The sequence below is a fragment of the Aquila chrysaetos genome, assembly GCF_900496995.4.
Source record: "Aquila chrysaetos chrysaetos chromosome W unlocalized genomic scaffold, bAquChr1.4 W_unloc_3, whole genome shotgun sequence".
In the NCBI taxonomy this organism is placed as follows: domain Eukaryota; kingdom Metazoa; phylum Chordata; class Aves; order Accipitriformes; family Accipitridae; genus Aquila; species Aquila chrysaetos.
The window spans coordinates 1,434,405-1,454,535 of record NW_024470323.1 but is presented as its reverse complement, the minus strand read 5'-3'; the positions used below and the strand labels follow the sequence as shown (position 1 = coordinate 1,454,535).

The 20,131-nt window shown below is 40.5% G+C and overlaps 2 pseudogenes; both read left to right on the top strand.

Moving 5' to 3' along the window:
• Positions 1-20,131, top strand: part of LOC121233028 — a 54,880-nt pseudogene that overhangs the window by 7,193 nt on the left and 27,556 nt on the right.
• Positions 3,930-17,389, top strand: LOC121232996 (annotated as a pseudogene).

The window sequence follows — 20,131 nt, the reverse complement described above, 5'->3', positions numbered from 1 at the left end:
TCCATGTGAATTACATCTTTCCTAATGGTATTTCTGTTGGGCTTTTGCTTTGTATTTAATTCAGATAATTGAAGAGAGAGACTGCCAGAAGCACAATAGTTTCTATGCTTTTTGTCTAGCTAAAGTGTTTTTTGGTTTTTTTTTTTAACATTGGATTAAGTTATTTTGGGTGTTTCCTGACCAATGTGTATTTAATGTACTATCTTTGCATGAAGCAGGTTTTATGATGAAGGTTGGGTCTTTGGTTTTCAGAAGAATAATGAAAAATACTAAAATTTAATCATGTTTTCTCTACTTATACCCTCATCAATTGATGTTAGAGGTCAAGGAAGAAAAAGAAACTACTGGCATTATGATATTTGTCATATATTCTGTAACAGTACAGATGTTGATTTTTGTCTAGCAACTCAGCTGTCCTTAGAAAAGGTTGCTTCCTTTTTAAAATGAGTCCAAAATTTCTCTTCACCAGAAAAATCAAGCTTCAAATAAACAGAATGGCTCTGTTTCAAATAGTACAATATTCTGATTTTTCTGTGCTTCATGCAACAGTGACAAATGAGATGGAAACCACTGACTGTTTCAGAATAAACTGATCCATCTTAAAAGCCTCTCAGTTGTCTTAATTATCTTACTCCCAAGAAAGAATTTATGATCGCCTTAAGTCACAGTAAAATTATTTACTTCATCTGGTAATTCAGTATATTTAATCAGTTACAGCTAGTTTAATCAAATCCTTAGGTTTTACTCTAAATGACTGCAAACAGACTCTTCAGCAGAGTGGTAATGGAATTGTTTCCTAAGCTGGTTTAAAAAAAGCTCTTCTTCTTTTATTTTATTTTTACATAGGTTATGGTCCATTACAACCTTGATCTGTCTCCTAGCATTGTGTTCTTCTCTGTTTGGCAGTTAAGTTAGCTGGTTTTATTTTCTCTTAGCTAGGGAAGAAACAATACAATTTGCAATGTGTGAATAATTTAGCTGAAATACATTGTTCATATCAATTAAAGTTTATATAGCAAGGTGGGTTTTTTGGGATCTGAAGAGGAATGAATATGATGCCTCCACAGTTGAGCATTGTCTGAATGCAGTGGAGTGGGCTTGTCAAATGCTTCCTTTCTGCAGGTTCATGAATTTTGAAGAATTAGTTCAAGATGTAATTTTGAGTCTATTTGGAGAATTGCCACCAGCGAAAAAGGTGAAAGACATTAAAACTAGAACAAAAGCAGTATTGATTATCACAAATGTTTCTTCTTGTAAATGCTACTGGATAGACTTTTTGGTGGTGTAAGTTCTGTTGGAAATTATACCTTGTATTCGATTTGCGTGTCCAGGTTTTGGTAGCGGGGGGGGCTACAGGGGTGGCCTCTGTGAGAAGCTGCTAGAAGCTTCACCTATGTCCGATAGAACCAATGCCAGCCAGCTCTAACATGGACCCGCCGCTGGCCAAGGCTGAGCCAATCAGCAATAGTGGTAGCGCCTCTGTGATAACATGTTTAAGAAGGGAAAAAAAGTTGCTGCAGAACAGCAACTGTAGCCGGAGAGAGGAGTGAGAACATGTGAGAGAAACAACTCTGCAGACACCAAGGTCAGTGAAGAAGGAGGGGGAGGAGGTGCTCCAGGTGCTGGAGCAGAGATTCCCCTGCAGCCCGTGGTGAAGACCATGGTGAGGCAGGCTGTCCCCCTGCAGCCCAGGGAGGTCCACGGAGGAGCAGATATCCACCTGAAGCCTATGGAGGACCCCATGCCGGAGCAGGTGGATGTGCCCGAAGGAGGCTGTGACCCCATGGAAGCCTGCGCTGGAGCAGGCTCCTGGCAGGACCTGTGGACCCTGTGGAGAGAGAAGCCCATGCTGGAGCAGGTTTAGTGGCAGGACTTGTGTCCCCATGGAAAGGACCCACGCTGGAGCAGATCATGAAGAGCTGCAGCCCGTGGGAAGGACTCACACTGGAGAAGTTCATAGAGAACTGTCTCCTGTGGGAGGGACCCCGTGCTGGAGCAGGGGAAGAGTGTGAGGAGTCCTGCCCCTGAGGAGGAAGGAGCAGCAGAGACAATATGTGATGAACTGACTGCAACCCCCATTCCCTGTCCTCCTGTGCTGCTGGGGGGGAGGAGGTAGAGAAAATCGGGAGTGAAGCTGTGCCCAGGAAGAAGGGAGGGGTGGGGGGAAGGTGTTTTAAGATTTGGTTTTATTTCTCATTACCCTACTCTGGTTTGATTGGTAATAAATTAAGTTAATTTTCCCCAAGTCGAGTCTGGTTTGCCTGTGAGTGATCTCTCCCTGTCCTTATCTCAACCCACGAGCCCTTTGTTATATTTTCTCTCCCCTGTTCAGTTTAGGAGGGAGAGTGATAGAGCAGCTTTGGTGGGCACCTGGCACCCAGCCAGAGTCAACCCACTACACTTGTATGTTAGCTACTTGAAAAGATATTTTATTTTGTGCATATGGCAAAGATTTTCGTGAAAGCATTTCCTAATCCTGAAGATATAAGGGTTCCACTAAGAGAATAAATATCATGGTCTTCAGCAGCAACTCAGACGCAGTATTGTTAAAGGTAATGTGCATCCTTTTTCAGGAAATATTAAATTAATTCTCTTTTTTTACCCTACTTAGTAATTAACTTGTGACAATACCTTCTTTCATACCCCATGTAAGATAGTTATTATAGTTTTCAGTTAGATAAATGTCTTATTTTCGGCTGGGATAGAGTTAACTTTCTTCCTAGTAGCTGGTATAGTGTTATGTTTTGGGTTCAGTATGAGAAGAACGTTGATAACACTGATGTTTTCAGTTGTTGCTAAGTAATGTTTAGTCTAAAGTCAAGGATTTTTCAGCTTCTGATGCCCAGCCAGCAAGAAGGCTGGAGAGGCACAAGAAGTTGTGAGGGGACACAGCCAGGGCAGCTGACCCAAAGTGGCCAAAGGGGTATTCTATACCATGTGACGTCACCTCTAGTATATAAACTGGGGGGAGTTGGCCTCGGAGACTAACTGGGCATCGGTCAGCGGGTGGTAAGCAATTGCATTGTGCATCACTTGTATATTCCAATACTTTTATTATTATTATCATTATGTCGTGGTTTCAGCCCAGCCGGTAACAAAGGACCACGCAGCCGCTTGCTCACTCCTCCCGCCCCCCTCCGGTGGGATAGGGGGGAGACGGAGGAGAGAAAAGAAAAAAAACTGGAACCTCGAGGGTTGAGATAAGGGCAGTTTACTGGGACAACGCAAAAAAAGTTACAACAACAACAACGGTACTAATGAAAGAGTATACAAAAAGAGTGATGCACAGTGCAACTGCTCACCACCCGGAACCCGACGCTCCGCCAATTCCCCCACCGAAAGCTAAGAGAGCCCTCCCCCCGGCCCACTCCCCATTTATATACTGAGCATGATGTCACATGGTATGGAATAGCTCCTTGGCTAGTTCAGGTCAGCTGCCCTGGCTATGCCCCCCCCACCTCCCAGGTTCCTGTAAAAATTAACTCTATCCCAGCTGAACCCAGGACACATTATTATTATTATTATAATTATTATTTTCTTCCTTTCTGTCCTATTAAACTGTTCTCATCTCAACCCATGAGTTTTACTTTTTTTTCCCCCCTGATTCTCTCCCCCATCCCACTGAGGGGGGGGGAGTGAGTGAGCAGCTACGTGGTGCTTAGTTGCTGGCTGGGGTTAAACCACGACAGAGTGCCATAAGGCAAATTCTGTATTTTCTTTCTGATATGTCTATACCAATAACAGAATATCCAAGTTGATGGTGTTTCTTCACTTTATCACATTTTCTGTCTGTATTTCTGAATGCCTATAATTTATGATGATTCAAAGTTCATTATGTCTCAATTTGAGAGAATAAGTGAAAATTGAGAAGTTTGCATTTAAAAATCTCTTGGTTTTCTTTCTTTGGGTAGGTCCTTAACGTGAAGAAATGATGTCTGTTGTTATACAGGCTACTGAAAAAGTGCGAATGAAGTCCATAGGCCCCATAGAAATTAATATTTGGGAGCCAGCAGAAGAGGGAGCATCAGATGATGAGGAACACTGTGATGACACTGAAAAATGACAGATTCTTAGTAGGCACTAGTCCAAGCAGAAGCACACTTACTGATCTTGGGAATCCTCAGGTATATAGTGAATGCTGAAACAGCAGATACACTTTCTGATGCTTTGCTTACTGAAGAAACGAGAGCTTAAACACCTTCACTCCAAAGGTATGAAAAAAGTGGCAACAGAAAGCTTTTCTATTAAAAATAAATAAATAAATTGCCTCTTACTGTTCAAGTAATCTTTTCACCAAACAGGATAATTGTCACTTTGTGTAATGTATCAAATTAATAATTACAAATTTGTTAAATCTTAGAACTGCCAGTGTTATATCAGTTACTCTGTGACTAATATGTTCTTGAAGTGTAAATTATTATCAGCTATGACCAAATTCCATATATGATACTGCTAAGTTGCTGTCTGCGTGAAAACTATGGATTTTGCATTTGATTAACTTGCCACCTTAACATTGTATTAATGTAAATTTGGTTTTGTTAGTTTCCTGTTTTTAACAACAGAGGAAGAAGAGGAACTAATGTTGCATTTACTTATTTTTTCATGTAATTCTTCTTAAAATTGATTTGGGCATTAACAGTACTTATGTTTGTGTGTTGTCTTACAGGGATAATGAACATCAGAGACAAGTTGAGATAGGTAGAAAAAAATGCTGCCCACAAGATAAAAGCTCTTAACTGGAAAACAAAACATAAAGACAAAGTATAAGGAATGGACACGAATAATCAGTGTAATTTGCCTATAGTTGGTGCATGGGAATTTGAACGTGGTGATGATGATGAATACATTATTTTTTTAGAACTCTTTTTGAGTTATGTTCTTGAGAGAGAGAGACCTGATAAAGTACAGTGACCTTGGAATTCAATTTCTTACTAGCTTTTCTGGACTTCTTCGAGAGCATGAATTAAACTCTCTTTTTTGATGTTCATACAACACTAAAACGTCAACAAAGCAAAGCTAGAAGCCAAAGTGTGTTTAGAGCAGGGCCTTGCTATACTGTCACTCTGGTGTCTTGCAATCCTGAAACAGTGTCTGTCTATAATGAAAACCAAAATATTTTGGAAAATTCCAACCATTGTACAGCCCATTGTATAGACAATAGAATCTTCTGTGTGGAACCTAATGAGAGGACATAATGAAGGATTATTTGGTTTAAAATAAAAGTCAATTTTGTATGGATTGTCCGGCTCATAGTTCACAAATGAGTTTCACCATGTCTAGTGCACACAGGCGACTCATGGGGGGTTACAAAAGCGGCCCAGCCTTGGATTGCCTTGAGGCCCTGTCTCTCTGCAGAGATGACTCATGGGGAGCTGTGTAGCCAGCTTAGCCCTGGGTTGTCTGATAAACCCTAAACTAAACAGGGCGGTGGCTGCACCATTCAAAGAACCAAAACCTGAACTGAGCCTTGAAATCCCTTAACAAATAGTATGCCCTGAGTCTCAATCCAACCACTATTCAGTTGCCTGAGGAAGCAAGGTAAAAAAACCCAAAAGCTGGAGGGTTTCAGCTTCAGTTTCAAAGGACAACCTTGTGTATTCAAACAATCACAGACCAACAAAGGAAAGATAAGGGGAAACTCCACTCAGATATACATAATCCATTTAGGCCTATATCATAATCCACTCAGACATAGTCATACACGCCATTCCACAAGTCAGGGGATAAAAACTCTAAGATTCAGGTTGAAAATGGGGGAGTCACTTCTCCAACTATACAGTTGGCTTGTGAAGGAGACCCTTCCCCACCTTGATCGGGATGCCAGTCGAGGTAGCTTCCCTGGGATTGAGAGCCCTTACCTGGAGGGGTAAGTGAATATTGTTTATGCTTTAAGTTTGTAAACATGTGTGTGCTTGTGTTTGTCTGTGAATTGCTTGTGGTTGTAATAGTGTGCTACTCTTGCTTTTAAAATTGCAATAGTGCATTCCTCCATTGTATCTGTAAAACCTGCAGTAGTGGCGTGTTAAGTCTGTAAGTGAATTTCAAATAAATCATTTGCTTGAACCTTGCAGTTAAGTCTTTTTCCGCCACAAATTTACAGAGCTCAGAGTGACAATCAAGGTGTAACTATTACACCAGCAAGCCAGACCTTTCCTAACCATACATTCTCTAGCCTGCAAACTCTGGCAACTTCTAAATACGTTTACAAAACTGTTCATATAGTTGATATTGTACCAGGAGAGGAACTAGCTATAGAATTGATGGGTAAATTTAGCAATATTGCAAAATTGCTTGAGTGGATGATCAGGTGGTCTGATAAAAGACTGCTCTGTGGTTCCAATAAACAAGATTCCTTAGAAGAGAGTCTCCCAATGATACATGTGAAAACATCAGCAGCTGCTGTCTGTACTTCTTTATGGCTGTTTGTTAGAACAGTTATACAGGGATGGATCTTGAGCAAAGAGCATAAAATTTAAGGTAAGAAAGAGGATGGGATTGGTGTCAATGAAATCTGTGAATTAGTTATGCCAGTAAAGAAAATCACACACATCTTTTACCTCATAGTTCCATTCTCAATAAAACATGGAATATTGATTAATAGCCTTCCCTTTAAGGGTTGCTAGGGAAAGAAACATCCCAGGAATACTGTTTTGCTGAATGGCAGGATTCCAAGTAAAAACACAGACTCCAGTCTAATATATAAAAATTAATATGCTTTAATATATACACACATATAGTAATAATCAAAAAGGAAAGATAAGTAGAGTAGCGATGCACCAGTTCATTACTGTAAAGCAAGGCAGTGATTAAGAAAAGGATACATCACAAATTACCACTTCAAAACCATCATCCGGGTTCACACCTAGGCTGGAAAGCCCCTTGGCAGCCGGCCCCTGGATATCCTCCGTAATTGGGAAGGTCCTATGCCGTGCATCCACCTGTAGGTGAGGCTTCAAGAGTCAACCCGAGAGTTTCCTGCTTTTTATAGTAAGTAACAAACATCTTACGTAAGTCTTTTTGGCAGTGTGAATGTGCAGACTGTTATGCTTCCCTTATCAATCCCATCTGGAACACTGGCCAGGTGTTCCAGGTGTGACTGAGAAATGAACCATGTCCAGTCAGCGCACAATAAAATATTGTCCAGATGTTCATGTTGCTATCTACAGAAGAAGATAACGATAAAAATGGTAGTCAATCATAGGTAATATTGTCCAGATGTTCATATTGCTATTTACAGAGGTGGACAATGATAAAAGTGGTAATTAATCAGAGGTAATACTGTCCAGATGTTTGGGTTGCTATTTACAGAGATGGGTAATTATAAAAGCAGTAATCAACTATTCTCATCACAAATACTGGAATTCTGTCTGTAAGAAGACTTTGGTTGGAGATTAAAGTGCTCTTTGCAATTCCTGTTTAAAATCTAACTCATTTATCTAGATACCAGATTATTTGAGCAAATGCTTACAAGTTAAATCACTGTGTCTAAAACTAGACATCAACTTTGAAGAAAGCTAGTATTGGAGATGATAGACTATGGAAAATCAAGACAAAGAATAAAGAAATAGTTTCTCTGAGGAGACTTGAATTTAGATTTATTTGTCTTTGAGGACAGTACAGATACAGTCTGACTAAAGTATTTAAAGTAGCTGTGGATTGGTGAAAAATAAATTTTGCATTTCCATCTAATACTGTTAGAGTTGGAGAATGTGTGTTAATACAAAAAAAAGAAGATATTTGCCAAAAGAACCCAATGAGTATTGCTTTATTTTATATTTAGGAACAGCTAGATCATTTATCCTCTTTAATTAAGTCTACATGAAAGGTTTTGGGGGGAGAGGGCTGTGGGGGTTTTTCGTTTTTTTTCTTTTGAGAAGGCTTTTCTCCCACATCAAAAGAGATTTTTCTCTTGGTTTTGGTTTGCATTTTCTGTTTTCTGACAAGTGCCACTTGTATTATTTTACTTACAACTTACTGCCAAAATGTTGTGCATGCTTCTAACTATGCATAATTATGTATGGGGGTTTTGCCTCTCATAATGTCTTCAGTGATAATAATTTGGAGTAGTTTAATACCAGTTTTGTATTACTGGTGCTGAAGGCCAAATCTTATTGTATATCTTTGTATAGAGTATATTTAATTGTCACATAGCATCAGTGAGAATTGATGCTTAATTGACGCTGACAAATATCTCTTATTTCATGATTCCTTTAGATAATTCAGAGGACCATTGCTTCACAATGCAAAGGGGCAAAACTCAGGTTCCACAGGCAACTGTAAATCCAGAATTTCTCAGTTCTATAATAGAGAAAAGGATATGAAGTTAAGCATAAACATACTATATGAAATTGGATTGCTTTTTTAAAAAAGATACCTGATACTTTAACTAGTGAATGTTTTTATTTTTATTGTTATTATTAATAGAGTCCAGGTAATCAATATCTGAAAGAATTTATGTCTCGGATGGAGGAGGTGGCATCCGTATAATTCCTAACATGGACTAGGTGGTGGCTGCATAATTCCTGCTACAATTATCAACTTTGTAAAAGAGAATCTGAATTTTATTATTCCTTGTAGTATCACATGCAGTTGTGTCAGATCTTCTCAAATAAATGACCAAATTTGTAATATGAAATATTCAGGAGATCTAAATGATTTTGGTGATTCTGTTCTGTGCTCCTGTTACTTTTAATGAAAATATGAAAAAATCGTAGGTGCCCTCTTTAAGCATTATTAGCATTAACAGTGTTGGAAGCTGACAGTCTTGAATATTGTTACGTAGTTGTTACAAGACTTCACTTTTTATAGAACATCAGTAGTGAGACATAACATAACACTTGCGAGACAGAAAAGCACATTAAATATTCTCCAACAGCAGGCATACCTCTAGGTAGAAAACAAAGTATCTGTTGCATATGAAGTGAATTGTACATGACTGTTTATAAACTTAGTGATATGCAAATGGGCTCTAGATTTCTGATATAATTGATATCATGGTTTTCTCAAAGAATTCAGATAACTTCCACTCTCTTTAGTGTAATTTTCCTTATGCTGGGATGAGAGTTCACAACGTTAGTTTATTTTTTCCCTGGATCTGTAATCTAGCTATGTTCATATGTGTGCATGTCAGAAAAATAGATGGAAAAGGCAGTTAATATCTTACACAATTCTGGAGATGGAGATTCCATAACCTAAAGGCATTTGTGACATTTCATCTTCTGCTGCACTAAAGAAACAAAAGATTTTTGGTATTAGTATTCTAAGACATTGGTGTGTGTCTTCTCTGACAATTTTTTTTCCTTTTTTATAAAGGAAATGTATAAAATGTATATTCAATATATTCAATGTATAAAATGATGTCTGATGCTCTAGTAAAGTGGACTTCACCTGTTCACATTGGTCTGTGTGTGCTGTCCTGTGCCTCCGCAATTGGCGCCCGAACAGGGACCCTCGGATCGGTGTTGAATTCTTCGACGAGAGCCAACGGAGAGAGGGAGCGGAGAAGCCGGCCGAAATTATTCCTGCTGCCCCGGCAGGATAACCAGCTGGGCTGGGGCTGACAAAGACCGCGCGCGCGGCGGAAAAGGGGAATCTTACCCTGGTGGATCTCGCCCTAATCAGGTGAGCGGTCGGAGAAGGAGATGGGGTTGGAAAAAGAGCAAGAAGCGGTCCTAAACCTCCTTCAACATATTCTCTCTAAGAGAGGGTTGAAATGTGATAACTCCATTATAAAGGAGTTACTTTTATGGGCTTGGGAGAGAGAACTTATTCCGAGTATAAATGTTGCATTTGAAGTAGGGACTTGGGACGATGTAGGCAAGGCGCTGTGGGACACTATTAGCGCCGGGGGAGATAAGACAAAGGAAGCAGTCAAATACGCAACGCACTGGAAGGTAGTTCAGGATGTGCTGCAGGCAATGAGGGTGGAACAGCAGGCAGCCGCTGCTGTCTGCGCGGCCGTGACCCCTTCTGATGCCTCCATGTCAGCCGCGTCAGCCTATCCCACTGCAGTTAGAGGAACATTTTCTACGCAGCTGTCTCTACCCCCCCGAGCATCCATTTCTGCTAGTGCTGAGACGTCTGTACAGACACAGCCTTTGCCTATACCCAGCCAGGTCGCTGGTGCTGAAAGTATCCCCCTGCCTGTTACTACACAAGAGACGGAGGAATTAGGGGGGGCCGTTTCTCGTCCGATTGATTCGGACGAGGCAGACTCGGAAGTGATTAATGTGGATAGACAGATTGTAGAAGCTATCAGAACCTCCCTATGGGATGAAATTAGTGACGGGTCTAAAGAAGTTAAAAGTCTTGCAACTTTATGGAAATTAATTAAGACAACTCTACAAGAAATGAAAGCAGATCGTAAAGCATCTGCGTCTGCTTTTGCTGCGCTCTCTCCAACCACAAGCGAAGGGGAAACGCGGGGAGAAAAACATAATGCAGCAAGAGAAACTTTTGGCTTCTCCGGAGCTTGTCCGCCTGCTCCTGTACCCTTGACTTCTGCTCCACTCCCTGGGACTGCCGATATTAATCAGCCATCTGACAGTTCCCAAGCCTCCCTAACCATACACTTAAAGGAAACCCTACAGAATCAGGAAGCGAGTAAAAATCTGCCTAGGAAAAAACAGCCCCCAGATATCGCCGCTCAACATGAACAAATTATACCTAGCATATACCCTCCGTTGCCTTCATCTACGCCCGGGTCGCCTCAAGAGCACCAAGAGGGGCCGGAGCTCACTTCGCAGCAGTTGCAGTCAGTAATAGAAAAGCTGGCACAGCTGGAGCCTGCTGTGAAGCGAGAAAAACCACCAGCCGTATCCTTTGATGCACCCCTTTTACCTGCGTGGGGAATTATTCGCGATGCCTTAATTGAGGGAGAAATCATAGCAGCTCCCACAGCATTTCTGATTATTGCTGGGGCTGGGGGTAGACCTAATCAATGGGTTCTATTTGATTGGAAAATCATAAAAGAAACAAAAGTTACAATTGCTCAGTATGGTTTAACATCTCCTTTTACACAGGCAGTTTTGTCCCATACATTTTCTGGGTCAACCTTAACTCCACATGACTCGCGAATGCTTGCTAAAACCTTGTTGTCGACATGGAAATTTATTTATACTACGCTGGTGCATTTGCAGCCGGCAGAGAAAATAATATCAATACAACCTGATACTGCTTTTGAGGAGGCAGTCTGTAAACAGGCCACTAACGAGCAGGATTCTGATTCCGATAATAATTCTTTTGCATCAGGCAGGGTGGACTCTGAAAAAGAGCCGCATTTATATCCCTCATTACCTCCACCGCTGCCTGCCGCGGCCGCCCCGCTGCTGCCTCCCGCGGCCTCTGCGTGGCTGCGGCCACTGCCGTGCCGCTGCCGTCCCCCACCCCCCCACCCCAATCGCCTGGTACTCCCTCTCCAGGGTTTGCTGAACTTAAAACAGAACCTGACTTTACTACACTACCTGTATCTCCTTCTCCTGCTAATCCCTCTAACTCTGTGCCTCTGTCTAATCCGTGACGATTCACTTAATGATTTGGGAAAAAATACACATAGCTTGATGGAACGCTGTCGAGAAAAAGCTCTACAGCAAGGAGATACCATGTTTACTTTTCCTGCTGTATGCACACCTGCCTCAAGTATTACAAGAACCTCAAGAGTTAGAGTTCTTAGGATCAGTCATCATGAATCCCTGTGTGATGTTTAATTACACCCATAACACCACTCGAAAGGGTCAGAATGTAAATGCTATTTTGCCTGTATATAGAAATGCTACAGCTTGGTGTAACTATATCTATTCCAGAATATCACACTCTTTTTTCTATTCCAGCTGCTTTACCTGCGGAGATGGTTTGTTTTTTTTTAATTTGTGGAAATAGAGCGTGGGAGAGGAATTCCATCAAAACTTAACAGCAGGCCATGTAGCCTCGGACAACTTATGTTACTAACACCCGATATCAATATGATTCACAGTAAAAGGCTCACGATAACTGACACAGGTTTAAGTGGATGGCTAACAAGTTTTGGAATTACAGGATGGTTGAAAGATTTGCTTATGCATGGCTTAGTTATTTTAATTGTAATATTAGCAGTTGTAATGATTGTACCACGTATCATAAAATAGCTGAACGTATGATTGCAAAAGCGTTTCTTGTAACTTGGCTTGCAAAAAAAAAAAAAAAGTGGGGAAACAGTGTGGGGTAAACGTCTGGATGCCCAGAAGTTATCAGATTATTGACAAGACATGGAACGACACAAGAAGGTATTAGGTGCGCCACCGTTGGTGGAAACACTTTGCTGCCTCATCGCAATATGTGCCCTGGTACAGCCAGCATTACCATTACACCGAATTAACCCAAGGCAAAATATGTGGATAACCTGGGCCACCCAGACAGGACAACAGTCTTTTTGCCTCTCAATGAGTACACCCTCAGATCCATTTCGAACATGTTTGGTGGGAGTGCCATATTTGTACCTGCCAGATTTTCGAGCATGGGTTTCTGATGGCAGTGCTTTGAATGAAACAAAGATCAATGAGACCTGTTACAGCTTGTATTCGTCGCACATCCCACAGCAGCATTGTCAAAATCTTACAGGGGTAGCAACTGCAAAGATTATCGATTCTCTTAATGTTACATTGCCCTGGGATCCGCAAGAGCTTGATTTAGTAGGATCAACATATGGTAATAAGTCATGTGTATATTTGGCAGGAGGGTTTAGCACAGGAATTAATTATTATCGGCAACACAATATGTCGGGGTGGACAAATGTATCTAGTCCAAGCTCTTGGTATAAGTTTATGGATAGTAGGGATTATTGTGTAGGAGCCGTGGGAGCAGAAACCCAGGGGAGTAAGATATTTATAGGTACTAATTATACCGCCAAGGCTTTACCAAGCGGATATTTTTTGATATGCGGTGATCGTGCTTGGCACGGCATCCCAGTGAGATCTTTTGGCGGACCATGTTACTTGGGTAAGCTTACATTGTTTGCACCCTCTATTATTCAGTTACTGAATTTAACAGACAATCGAAGACACAAGCGATCTATAGAAAATCTTGGGCCTGATTGTAACGATAACGTACGACGGTTAGGCAAGGCCACAAGAGTGCTGCTATCTCTTTTTACACCGGGGGCTGCAGCGGGTAATGCGTTACGGGAGTTGCAACGTTTAGCATGTTGGACGTCGAAGCAATTAAATCTTACATCTAGTATTATAAATGATCTCTTAGAAGACACAGAAAACATAAGGCATGCTATTTTACAAAATAGGGTGGCTATAGATTTTTTATTGTTAGCACAAGGACATGGCTGTGAGGATTTTGAAGGAATGTGCTGTATGAACATATCAGGTCATTCGAAGTCTATACATGAAAAGTTGCAGCAGTTGAAAGATAACATGAATAAAGTGGTAGTAGAGAAGAACCCCTTGGATGAATGGTTTGGGTCATTAGGGATAACAGGTTGGTTTAAAGAATTATGTCGCATGGGTATTGTTGTAGTTATCGTGATTTTAGCTATTGCAATAATTTTACCTTGTTTGGTTAGCTTGTTGAGGAAAATGGCATCCCAAGTTATTAGTCAAGTCTGGATTGCTCATAAACAAAAGAAGGGAATTGTGGGAGATTTCATGGAAAGCAGGGGACATTTCTTTGAACCTGATTATTTAGAGTTAAGTAGGCCGCAGTCAACATGAGTGGACTGGAGTACGTGACAGCTACAATATGAACGGACCTTTGAACCACCAGAGAAACAACGGACATGAGGAACTTGGACAGTGGAGCAATTAATAAACAAGATAACAGAACTGCAGAGGCAAGAAGGAGCTGCAAGAGTTTCAACGCAATTAAGAAAGCTGCCATTTCGGCTTAGAGCACTTAGCTATGGGATGGGGACTTAGGAGTTGGTTTGTATCTTTGTTAAAAATTGGGGTTTCTTTTATTCTTGTGTATTTTATTAGGTATAATGTTGCTTTTATTGTGTTTTAATTAATTGTATTCATAGATATTTGCAAAGGGCTGAGTTCACAGGCCCACAATGGACTCCCGCTCGATTTGTACGACCGTCATCATCTGGAACACCCTAGATGGTGCGACAATGTGAATACCACCTCAGCCAAAAACTAACGTGTAGGTCACCTTGACCAACATAACAGGTCAAGATTCTCTGTGCATTGCAACCGCATCACAAAGCCCATGAACCAATAGACAGGATGGCTATGACTCATGCGGCACGCCTGGCCAGCGACCGCATGTGCCATAGGCTCCCTACGTTTCAACTGAGGCGAATTTTGGCACCCGCTGGCCACGTATGCTGAAATCCGTTCCTCTGCAAATGTATAAATACCGGGACTTTCCAAAGAGCATTGGGTTGGTGTACGGCAAGGCCATCGTTGCCTCTGTGGGGACGCCCACGTAAAGCTGGCACCTACCGATTGCTGGGCTGAGTTCGCGGATGGTGGCGACTAGATCTGTTAATGCTCTTTTTAAAGAAAAAGGGGGGAAATGTTGTGGAACATTTTTAGCTAACGTCACAAGAGCATTCCAGACGCCTTTAGAAGGCCTTGAACAGAATAAACAGAAGACAAAAATATGAAAGATACCAATTAGAAAAACACAGGTGCGCATTCCACGATAAAGAGAACTTGGCACAAACAACCTCAATTTGGCAGTTTATCTTGACCAATTAGACTGAGACAAGTCTCGCATGTTTTAGTTAGTATAACCAATTATGTTTTATGTTTATGCGTGTGTACAGTGTTGATATAACCAATCATTAAGTGTAACTGGACGCGTGGACAGTGCGTGAATAATGTGTGTAACCAATAGTAAAATAGCTAAACGCATGTACAGATGTAATCAATGTATAAAATGATGTCTGATGCTCTAGTAAAGTGGGCTTCACCTGATCACATTGGTCTGTGTGTGTTGTCCTGTGCCTCCGCACAAGTATAGTAAAAATATTGCCATTTCAAATCTATAATCAAGTCACCGTTGTGATTGTAGTAAATTCTACTTAATCACGTTGTAAATGTTAAATTAGTCAATGATTAAGTTCTGCTAAATCTTGTGATCCACCTTAAACTGTGAATGAACCTTAGACTGCTGCTAGACACATATAATCCCTTAAGACATAAACCGTTGACCAAGTCTGGGACTAGGAGTTGATCCAGCCACACCTAAGCTCCATCAGGAGTTTAGAAAGCAAGGGGGTCTGCTCTGTACCTCATGACTCAACGGGAGGGTCTCCCTTACCCTTTTGTGTCTTCGGTCTCTGTATAAATCATTCTAGTTTTATTCTAACTTGATTTTCCTTTGTACGCTTCATCCATGTATTAAGTAATAGAGTGAACCTTGCCATCAAACTTTGTGAAGTTGTGCTTTTATAAACTCCTGTTAAATCACTTTTGCTAATACCCTTGATGGTGATTCTTTGAGCGGCCCAAACCACTCATTCACGACATGGGCTCCAAGATGGACTCGCCGCTGGCCAAAGCTGAGCCAATGAGCATCAGTGGTAGTGCCTCTGTGATAACATATTTAAGAAGGGGGGAAAAAAAAAAAAAAAAATTGCTGTGGAGCAGCAGCCGGAGGAGATGAGTGAGAATATGTAAGAAAAATAACTCTGCAGACACCAAGGTCAGTGAAGAAGGAGGGGGAGGAGGTGCTCCAGCCGCCAGAGCAGAGATTCCCCTGCAGCCCGTGATGAAGACCATGGTGAGGCAGGCTGTCCCCCTGCAGCCCATGGAGGTCCACGGAGGAGCAGATATCCACCTGAAGCCTATGGAGGACCCCACGCCAGAGCAGGTGGATGTGCCCGAAGGAGGCTGTGACCCCATGGAAGCCTGTGCTGGAGCAGGCTCCTGGCAGGACCTGCAGACCTTGTGGAGAGAAGCCCATGCTGGAGCAGGTTTGGTGGCAGGACTTGTGTCCCCATGGAAAGGACCCACGCTGGAGCAGATCATGAAGAGCTGCAGCCCGTGGGAAGGACTCACACTGGAGAAGTTCATAGAGAACTGTCTCCTGTGGGAGGGACCCCGTGCTGGAGCAGGGGAAGAGTGTGATGAGTCCTGCCCCTGAGGAGGAAGGAGCAGCAGAGACAACATGTGATGAACTGACCGCAACCCCCATTCCCTGTCCCCCTGCACTGCTTGGGGGGGAGGAGGTAGAGAATTTGGGAGTGAAGTTGAACCTGGGAAGAAGGGAGGGGTGGGGGGAAGGTGTTTTTAAGATTTGGTTTTATTTCTCATTATCCTACTCTGATTTGATTGGTAATAAATTAAATTAATTTTCCCTAAGTCGAGTCTGTTTTGCCCATGACAGTAATTGGTGAATGATCTCTCCCTGTCCTTATCTCGACCCATGAGCCTTTTGTTATACTTTTTCTCCCCTGTCCAGTTGAGGAGGGGGAGCGATAGAGAAGCTTAGTGGGCACCTGGCATCCAGCCAGGGTCAACCCACCACACTTGGTTTAAGTGAAATTTAGAGAGAAAATTTACATGAACATTGATTATATCACAGCAGTGTTTATTTTACAGTTACATACTAGCCTGCAATCTGAGAGGAACAGCATACTTAAACTAAAAGTCAGATACTTACATTATTTCTACTGTTATTATCGTTTTTAATTGCAATTACCAGAATGACTACAAAGTCAAAATATTTTTATAAGAAGGAAATTAATCATGGGAATTATTCTGTACCTCATATGAAGATCTTAATGAAGTGGGACCATTTGTTCAGGAGTTAGACATAACTAACATCAGAAAGTGAAGGGTTTTTTTTATGGTATATCCTTTTACTATGGTCTGACATATAAAACAGTACGAGTTTTGCCTGAATAGGATTATATGTCCCTCTATTTAATCAGAAATGGAAATGTTTTCACTGTTCTATTGAAATTATTATTTTATTATTATTGTATCAGTTTTATAAGTAAATTTTATACAATTGCTTTCTCAAGACTTTTTCTGATCATTTTTTCACTTATGTAACTGCTATAGATAGGACAATGTGTATTAACATATTTAATTCTCTTATTTACTTTCATTCAAAATATTCATGTGAATGCAATTTGAAAATGGTAAGAAAGAGCTGAGTATGCATAGATTAAGTTTATCATATTCATACCATGAAAATAAGCCTTTTTTTTTTTCTTCTGATGCATGCATCATCACTAGCAATAACACAAATTTTGAATTTGCCAAGATCTCTCTCAACCCCTTTCTCCTCGCTAGGGGAAAAAGTGGACTAATATGGCCAGTTGACAGAAATCACATAACAATGCTGTATGTCATGTAGTTTTCTGATTTAGAGTAATTGTGTTTATTTTGTAGAGTTCGTTGAGGAGCTATATGAAGCTCCAATAGCTCTGTCAGGATCAAACCTGTAGAACATCAAAGAGGAAAGGCAAGTTACTATCTTGCATAGAAGTGGCAAACTATTATGCATATTCTTTTCAAAATATCCTGAATTTCTCAATATATTTAAGAAATGGAAGACTTAAAACCTTTAGAATTGGTGAAATTGTTTCCCTACTGTAAGAGGCTGAATTGTTATCTCGAACCATTTGCCTCAAAGATTGTTAGGTATGAGGGACTGGGCTGTCATCAAGGAACTGTGAACTGCTCATCTTGAGCCCTTTGTCTCCAAGATGGCCGGTTTAAGCGGGACACTCCTCTGTCCATAAGGACGATTACCAGGCCATTGAGGCATCCAGGGGAGGAAACTGGGCTGGAGCTGATAAGATATTGGTTTCTGGTATCGATCACGGGAAGGTCGTGTGATAAATGAAACCTGCAGCGCATGACATCATCGAAATATGCCCTATAAAGAACCCCTAGAAACAAGTGGTGAGGGGGCCTTTTCTTCCTCACCAAAGAATTGAAGATTGAGGACCGACGGGACGCCGCTGGATCCGTGCTGGTGACCATCCTTGCAACTCCCACCACCGACTGCTTGCCTGAGGGCCGACGGGACGCCGCTGGATCCATGGTGGTGACTATCCTTGCAACTCTATCCCGACTGCTTGCTTAATTTCTACCTTTTCTTCCATTCTATCCTATCGCTACCATTTTCCACTTTTGATACTTTTGATAATAAAAACTCTTTTGACTATACGGCATTTGACCTCATTTGTGTCTTAATCTCGCTCTTGGGATCATATCGAAACCTTCCCCGACATTGGATCGGGACACCTACTTAAATGAATAATAAAAGTCACAAATAATTAAACAGTAGTAAAGTGAGATCTGCTGTGAGCACTTTCGAAAACTGATTCATTGTAACTAAACGTGTATATATGCCTATATAAACATTATATATAATTACATTAAATCTATATAATGCATAACACTATCAACATATAAGATCATGCATGCACACACATATACAAAAGCATGTAAATTAAAAAAATACAGATGGTCTTCTGGTTAATAGACCAGATTCTTATGTGTATTTTGTTGTATTAGCAAGCTCTATTAACAACTTTTTTTTCTTTAAAAACGTGTGCTGTCTCTGAAGTTGTCACAGGGTGATTAAGTAAAGATTCTACCACATATTTGCTTGCTTGCTTGCTTGTTTTTATACATTTACTTTGAAGATGTTTATTTTGCTCCTGTCTGAAAACTCAATCTGGATCTGTAAATGAGCCTTGTTCTCATGCATCATCTTTGGTTATAAGTCTCCTGTCTTTGAAATTGGCTAAGGGCTATTATGCTGAAATGTGAATTGCAATAGCATTGGTTTGCTTACCTGTAGTATTCTAGATTCAATGCAGTTAATAGGATTAGAAACAATTAGTGTATTGTGCTCTTAATTCTACAATGCATTTTATTATTGTGAATCTCTGGCATGTGTAAAATCATGCATTTGTTTTTAATTTCTTAGTTTGTAAATAGTTTGTGTAGAATAGGGTTTTTTGGGTTGTTTCTACATTTTCATCCTTACCTAGGAGGTGTGAGATTAGCAGAGTATGTTTCCAAGGTACTATATGGATATGAATTTGAAAATAAAAACTCATAATAATGACTTAAAAAGATGCTCAGAAGAATCAGTAGGATATCTCCTTATTTCTGATCTGTAGCTGTCCTCTGAGAAGTATGTAATTTTGACTATTTTTCAGTCAGATTTTTTCAAGTGGCTGATTAATCAAAAGTATGTTTGCCTTAGGCTAATACAATAATACTTTATTGAAGCAGAAGGGGGATATAAAACTATACAACTTCAGATGCATCTTTTTATATTCCAGCATGTCTCCATTTTGGATGTAGATAGTCCCCAGGAAAACCAAAAGGTGGAAAAAAACAAAGGAAGGAAAGGCTGAACAGAATGTGAGAGACTTTTTGTTGGTTTAATCTCTTTTAACTTTGTTTAAAAATCTAAAGTATTGTTAATTATGGAATCCAGTCCAATCTCAATGGGTTCTTGCTGTTGTTTATAGCAACAAAGTCATGGTTTGAAACAAAATCTATTTCACATATACAAAGTGCTGGATGGATGACTGGTTATTTTAGTAATGAGCAAATAAAAGAGGCATGGTTTGTGGGAAGGTGTAGTATTTTATATCTGGGCAAAGGATAGAGAATAAATGGAAAAGCTTTCAGATATACAATTCCTTCTCCAGATCTGAAATAGGAGCAGCATCTTCAGGCTAAATACAGGTGGAGAGCTGTTATTCTAGGAAATTTAACAGTTAATTTGTTACACAATTTAAAAGAAAGAGATTGGTGTCTAGGAAGCAGAAGGTAAGATAAAAATGGATAGGTTAGTTCCTGAAAGAGGGAGGGAGATATTTTACGCAACTTAAGAAATTTACTTCATTAAGATTTTTTTAAAAAAATTTCTGTTTTAAAATATATCTTTACATTTATAATATAATGTATATAAAATGATAGAAACAGTCCATAAACCTGATTGTCTGTTGTGGTTTAACCCCAGCCAGCAACTAAGCACCATGCACCCACTTGCTCACTCCCCCCCCACCCAGTGGGATGGGGGAGAGATACGGGGGGGGGGGGGAAGTAAAACTCGTGGCTTGAGATAAGAACAGTTTAATAGGACAGAAAGGAAGAAACTAATAATGATAATAATAACAATGTTACTGATTTGTCATTGATTTGTTATTAGTTAGAAT